We start from the raw sequence: 6,000 nt of genomic DNA, 5'->3' as shown, positions 1-6,000 counted from the left end.
TAAGGATGTCTGTTAATCAAGGACAAGCCACGGTCATTTACTGAAACTCAAGTGATCTGTTGAGTGAATTGATGACCTGCAGGTGTGGTTTAAGCTTTGTCTTGCATTATCTTAGGCCTCCTAATGAGTTACAAAGGATATCTCCAAGAAGGGAAGGGGACATGACAAGGTGTGTCTGATCTCCTTTCTCATGGCCAGCATCTCAGCTTTAGGGTATTTCTGGGGTCCCCTTGGCCAAGAGAGGATCCATTCAGTCAGCTGGGTGGCTTAAGATTTTATTTTAGTTCACACCCCTAAGTCTAGTCTTCCTCCAGTCTTCCCCAACCTAATAAATCTTTCAAATCCCTATGTTTATCTCCATCTCTACTTCTGTTCTCACCAAGCCTAGCTCTACTCATGATCATCTCATATCTACTATTCCCTAATACCTCCCATCTTATTTTCCTACTTTCATACTTGTCCTAATCTAGTCCATTCTCCTGTAACATTAAGAGTTGTCTTAAAATTCATATTACATCAAGTGACTCCTGTTTAACATCTTTCCATGGCTTTTCAATGCATGTAAAATATAGTCTAGACTCATTTCCCCCAATATCCCTTCTCCCTCTTGGACTTCATGTTTTGGAGCTCTCTCCTTTGCTCCCTATAATCTGCTACTCTAGTCTTTTTTTAATTTCTCAAATGCACCAAGCTTTTTCTCACCTTTGAAAATGTTTTTCCCTCACTCTACTTTCCCAAGTGTTCTACACTCCCTCTTTATCTGCTGTTTCCTCTTGTAACAGAAGTAAGGGCCTGAAAAAGGCAAAATGTATTACAAGTTATCTCTTTAACCACCCTCCACTCTTCTTGGGAATTAAAAAATTCATTCCTGCCCAAGGCTAGTAATCAGAGAGGTAGGGAAGTATTCTTTGCTCTTTGTACCAGGGAAGATGGCTCAATAGAATTGTCTGGGTGGAGGTCACAAGATAGTCTTCACCAGAGATGCTATAGTTAAACAGCAATAGCCTGAAGCTGAAACCTCCCTTTAAAAGCTCTGCATTTCCTTTTAAAAGGAAGATGATGATTCTTTAAAATGAGAGTCTGCCATCCTCCTCATTTGTTGGCAAATTCATCAACCTCTCTTTCTTTTTCCTCAAACCACTTGTCCTCATTCTTTTTTCAGCCAGGGGGACAGGTACCAAACTTTCAGTAACAAAGTTCGGCTTCCTTGGGTGGGCCCTTAGTTGCCTTGGTGGAACAGTAACCTACAACTTCTGCTGTGGCTGGAAGAGGTGGGGAGCAGCCCTGGGTCAAGCCATGGGTCTTTGCTAATAGGAGCAATGTCTTTTTGGAGTGAGAGAGGAGGGGACCACACCAGCAGCTGCTGGAGCCTGATTAACTCTCGGAAACTCCCATCTCTCCCTCCCAGAATTAGACACAGATCCACACAGCCTGAACCTTGTTGAGGAAAAGTAAACAGATTTGGGAAGTGTGTCAATGCCTTGGCCATTTTGGTAAGTTCCCCAGTGTGCACATGGAGACCCTTGATTCCACACATTGGGGAAGATGTTTGAACCTTCCAGCCCTGTGGCAGGCTATTTGTTTGTAGGCACCATTGGGGGTGGAAGTCACAGTTGAGTAGAACTAGGGAACCTGGAGAATTCATTTCCTTTTGGATTAGGAGATGTTGGTTCTCATTTGAGAATTTGGTTCCCATTCACTTGGTAAGGTCTTGGCATTAAGATGATTTATGCGGGGAAATTCCCTGTATTGTCTACTTGTCATGTTGTGTTAGTTGCTATTGTTTGTCAACATGGGAGGCTCCATTTCTATTCCATCTGAAAGCCCCATGGGGAGAATCTTTGTTGAATGGCCAACTTACAGCTATTAAGTCTATGTTTAAAAGAGAATGGTGTTGTTGTAATAGTGTGTGGCTAATGTATGTACTGGAGTGGGAGAAGTGACCATTGAATGGAACCTTAAATTATTATACTATCTTACAACTGGAATTATTTTGTCAAAGATAAGGTAAATAGGATAAGATCCCATATGTACAGTCTTTCAGGCAATTGCATAATGAAGAGTCTGAAAGGCTGTGTGGTAAAATTGGGGAGGGATTAAACATGTTGGATCTCATGAACCCACTTCCCTGCTGCCAGCTCCCCACCCACTGGGGAAGGTGCTGCAGCTCAGCCACACCGAGCTTGTGCTGCTGGGGCCCCCAGGGCAGAGGTCATGGAGTGCACTAACAGGAGCCACTTTCCCCCCACTGGAGCCACCCAGCCAGCCTGGGTTGCAGCCTGCACGGGGCCAGGCCTGGGGCAATTGCTGGCACCCGCTGCTGCTGCCACCATCTTGGCACCATGAGAGGGGCCAGGGAGGGAGTGACTGGAACTAATTCTTCAGTCCTACACCCACTAGGTTATGACTTGAGAGTAGGAATGGTCTATCCTTCTAAGACCTGGTGGAGAACTCAATTGGGCCAGAGGACACCCATAGCCAGGGCAGGGCAATTTCCATTACGGAAATATCAGATAGGGAGCTTGACTGTACAAGGACACCTGGCAGGGTATTATTGGACTTACACAAATTGGGATCCTAATGCAAGTGCAGATGGTATGAGGATAAATCATTACTGAAAGTGTATTTTGGCAGGCCTCTGGAGGGGAGTTCTTAGACAGAAGAGTTTAAACAAGGTCCAAGAATTACAACAAAAAGCTATTTTTTTTTTTTTTTTTTTTTTTTTGAGACAGAGTCTTGCTCTGTTGCCCGGGCTAGAGCGCCGTGGCGTCAGCCTAGCTCACAGCAACCTCAAACTCCTGGGCTTAAGCAATCCTTCTGCCTCAGCCTCCCAAGTAGCTGAGACTACAGGCATGTGCCACCATGCCTGGCTATTTTTTCTATATATATATTTTTAGCTGTCCATATAATTTCTTTCTATTTTTAGTAGAGATGGGGTCTCGCTCTTGCTCAGGCTGGTCTCGAACTCCTGACCTCAAGTGATCCTCCCACCTCGGCCTCCCAGAGTGCTAGGATTACAGGCGTGAGCCACCCACTGCGCCCGGCCAACAAAAAGTTATTGAAGATGTTTCTGAATTTTTGGAACACATCTATTAGCCATCTCAGAAATATACAGATGTGGGTCCAGAGGCCCCTGAAAATGTGTGCATAGTTAGTATGACTTTTATAGGACAGGGTGCTTCAGATATAAGGAGGAAGCTATAGGGTGTGGAAAGGGCAATTGGCATGAATCCCTCACAGCTTGTTGATATTGCCTTTAAAGTATATAATGCTAGGGAAGAACGGAAACTGGTATGTGTGTTATGTTTGCTGCACCAACCAAGGGTCCTTTGAGGCAGTCAAAGGGAAAGAGCAGAAAAGGTCATCCCAGATTGAAGTACAATTGGTATACATATTGTAAAGAGGAATGACATTGGAAAGAACACTACCCAAAATTGCAAAGGACTTCAGGTAACAAGAAACTCCCAGGACAGCAAATAGTTTTTCAAGTCCAGGACTCAGATGACAAAGGAGGGGGCCCAGGGCCCCATGCCTCACTGGTGGCTCCAGTCCAAATATCCCCACATGAGCCCCAGGTACGATTGAGAGTGGGGACTCAATTAGTGGGATTTTTCATTGACACAGGAGTGCTACCACCACCAAGCCACACAGGCAGAAGCACCCTGAGGGGTCCAGGCCCTACCCCTTGGCCACTGCCCTGGCCCCCAGCAGCAGCCGTGCATGGTGCTCCACAAGCCAGGCCAGGGGCAGAGGCCACGTGGCAGGGAAGGAGCCATACTTGTCACTGTGGGCCCAGGAGGCAGGCTCTGGGGAGTTGCTACCAGAGCTAATGCTATTCCTGCTGCCACAGACGCCGATGACCCTGACGCTTTTGGTGGCTACACTGGACCTAGGGGAGCAGTGGGAGCACCAGGAGTGGCAAAAACTCACCTGCGAGGATGCCACCAAGCTCCTGATGGACACCTTTGAATGCCATGGCCTGGTGAAGCATACAGGAGGCTGTCACTGCAGAGCAGTTTATTTTGAACTTTGGGCCTCAGTACATTTGCACATCATTTTAGCATTTGCAAGAAGCTACCAAAAAGTGAGCAAGGCAGTATAGGTTGACAGGATCACAGGACATACAGAAAGAATTTAAATTCCCCATACCAGTGAGTATAGATTCATGCAGGACCTACATGCCATTAATGATACTGTACAGGTGACTATGAATGGTACCCAGTCACATTTAATGGCAGGATCCTGAGACTAGGATGACCTCACAGCACTGCTGGACTATGTTGCCTCAGGGTTTTTAAGGGACTTGTGGAACCTGAAATTGGACCCAGACAGGCCACTGGCAAAGCTGCTAAGGAGGCCACTAAAGGTGATCTGTTCCTCAGGGCCTTGATACCCCACCTAGATTTAGACCAAAATAAACCTCTATAAAACCAAAGACTGGGGCTCTGACATTAGATATGGCACAGCTAAGCAGAGACAAAATTCTCATGGACTCGTTCTCCTACCTTAAGCCTTGGTTCAGCCTCTTATAAGGCATCTAAATGAATGTACACGTTATGGGCATAATGCCTTAATGGATTTGGTGGGACCTCATTTTAAGAGGACCCCATTTGCAACAAATTATCCAACAAATAACACAGAGCTACTCTCTCTGTTCTCAAAACAATCCAAAGACAGAAAAGCAAACCGCAGCACAGGGAGCTCAACATATGGGGCCCCAGCCTTTCAATGATTGGCTAATTGATTTCACTCAGATGCCTAAACTTGTGTTAGTAGATACCTTTTCAGGCTGGGCAGAGGCTTATCCTACTTGAATGGAGAGAGTGTCTGAAGTTACCAGAATCCTTCTGAAGGAACACATTCTGAGACATGGGCTCCCTTCCTCTTTACAGAGTAACAATGGACCCTCCTTTATATCGGAAGTAACTTGGCAAGTAAGCAAAGCCCTACATCTAGAGACCTCAATCTATGGGAAAAATGGAAAAAATGAATCATACTTTAAAGGAAAATATAGCACAATTGAAGGAAGAAGCTCCATCTAAAGCGGGATAAGGTGTTACTGCTTGCCCTCCTCCAGATAAGGGTAGCCCCTAGAAGCAGGCTTAAGTTAAGCCCCTATGGAATAGTTTAGGAGAGACCTTCCTAGCTCCCCGAGGTAAGTGTGGGGATATAACCACGAGTAAGGAGAGCAGAGCAAAGCAATATGTCAAACTAAGTGGGTCAGACACTAACCACTATGCATGAGTTTGCCTCTTTCAGGTCCTCACCCCAGTTGGAGGCACCCTTCCTTTCCTTTGAACAAGAAGACCAGGTGACCTGAACAACAATTGGCAGAGAAGTGGAAGGGAGCCTAAGATGTGCCTCTAACTACTCACAGCTCATTGAAATAGTCAGGAGTAAAACCTCAGGTCCATCATACCAGAGCAATGCGGTGTCCCGTGGAAGAAGAGGACCCAAGCCCCCAGTGAATGGGCCAGCCTTTAAGCGATCTTAAGTCTCTATTCAAGAAGAAGGAAAAATGAAAATGTTGGTATTTTCACTAACCTTTCTTTGGTTATTTGTTCTGTCTCTAGGATGGAGAAACAACTCCTAAGTGAGGATTTCCTGAGCTGTCGCCTCTTCTGCTGATCTGTCTCACTGCTGGGTTTGTCATCCTAAACCTTGTCCTGTACAAGTATCCCTGTACATAATTTCTGAATTTGCAGAGGCCGGTCTCTCAGGTCACCTACAGGGAGCAGCTAATAGCTCCGTACTCAGAGGTCCCATGTTTCTTTCTGGCCCAGCCCTGTATCAGACATTATGTACAAGGTGACAGTAAGGACCCACAGTCCTACTGGTGTCTTAGATACCAAGTCAGTGGTGTCTTGAAGGATGAAAGAGCCTGGAATACCTTATGGAATGTGTGGTGACTAAATGATTTATTTGACAGTGGTGCAACAAGGCCACCGCAGCGGCTATTAACAATTCATACATTTCAACAGTTTCCCAAGGTGATGTGAT

This window comes from Eulemur rufifrons, chromosome 16 (genome assembly GCF_041146395.1).
Source record: "Eulemur rufifrons isolate Redbay chromosome 16, OSU_ERuf_1, whole genome shotgun sequence".
Taxonomy (NCBI): Eukaryota; Metazoa; Chordata; class Mammalia; order Primates; family Lemuridae; genus Eulemur; species Eulemur rufifrons.
The sequence above is the reverse complement of the archived record's forward strand: the minus strand, read 5'-3'. Positions refer to the sequence as shown.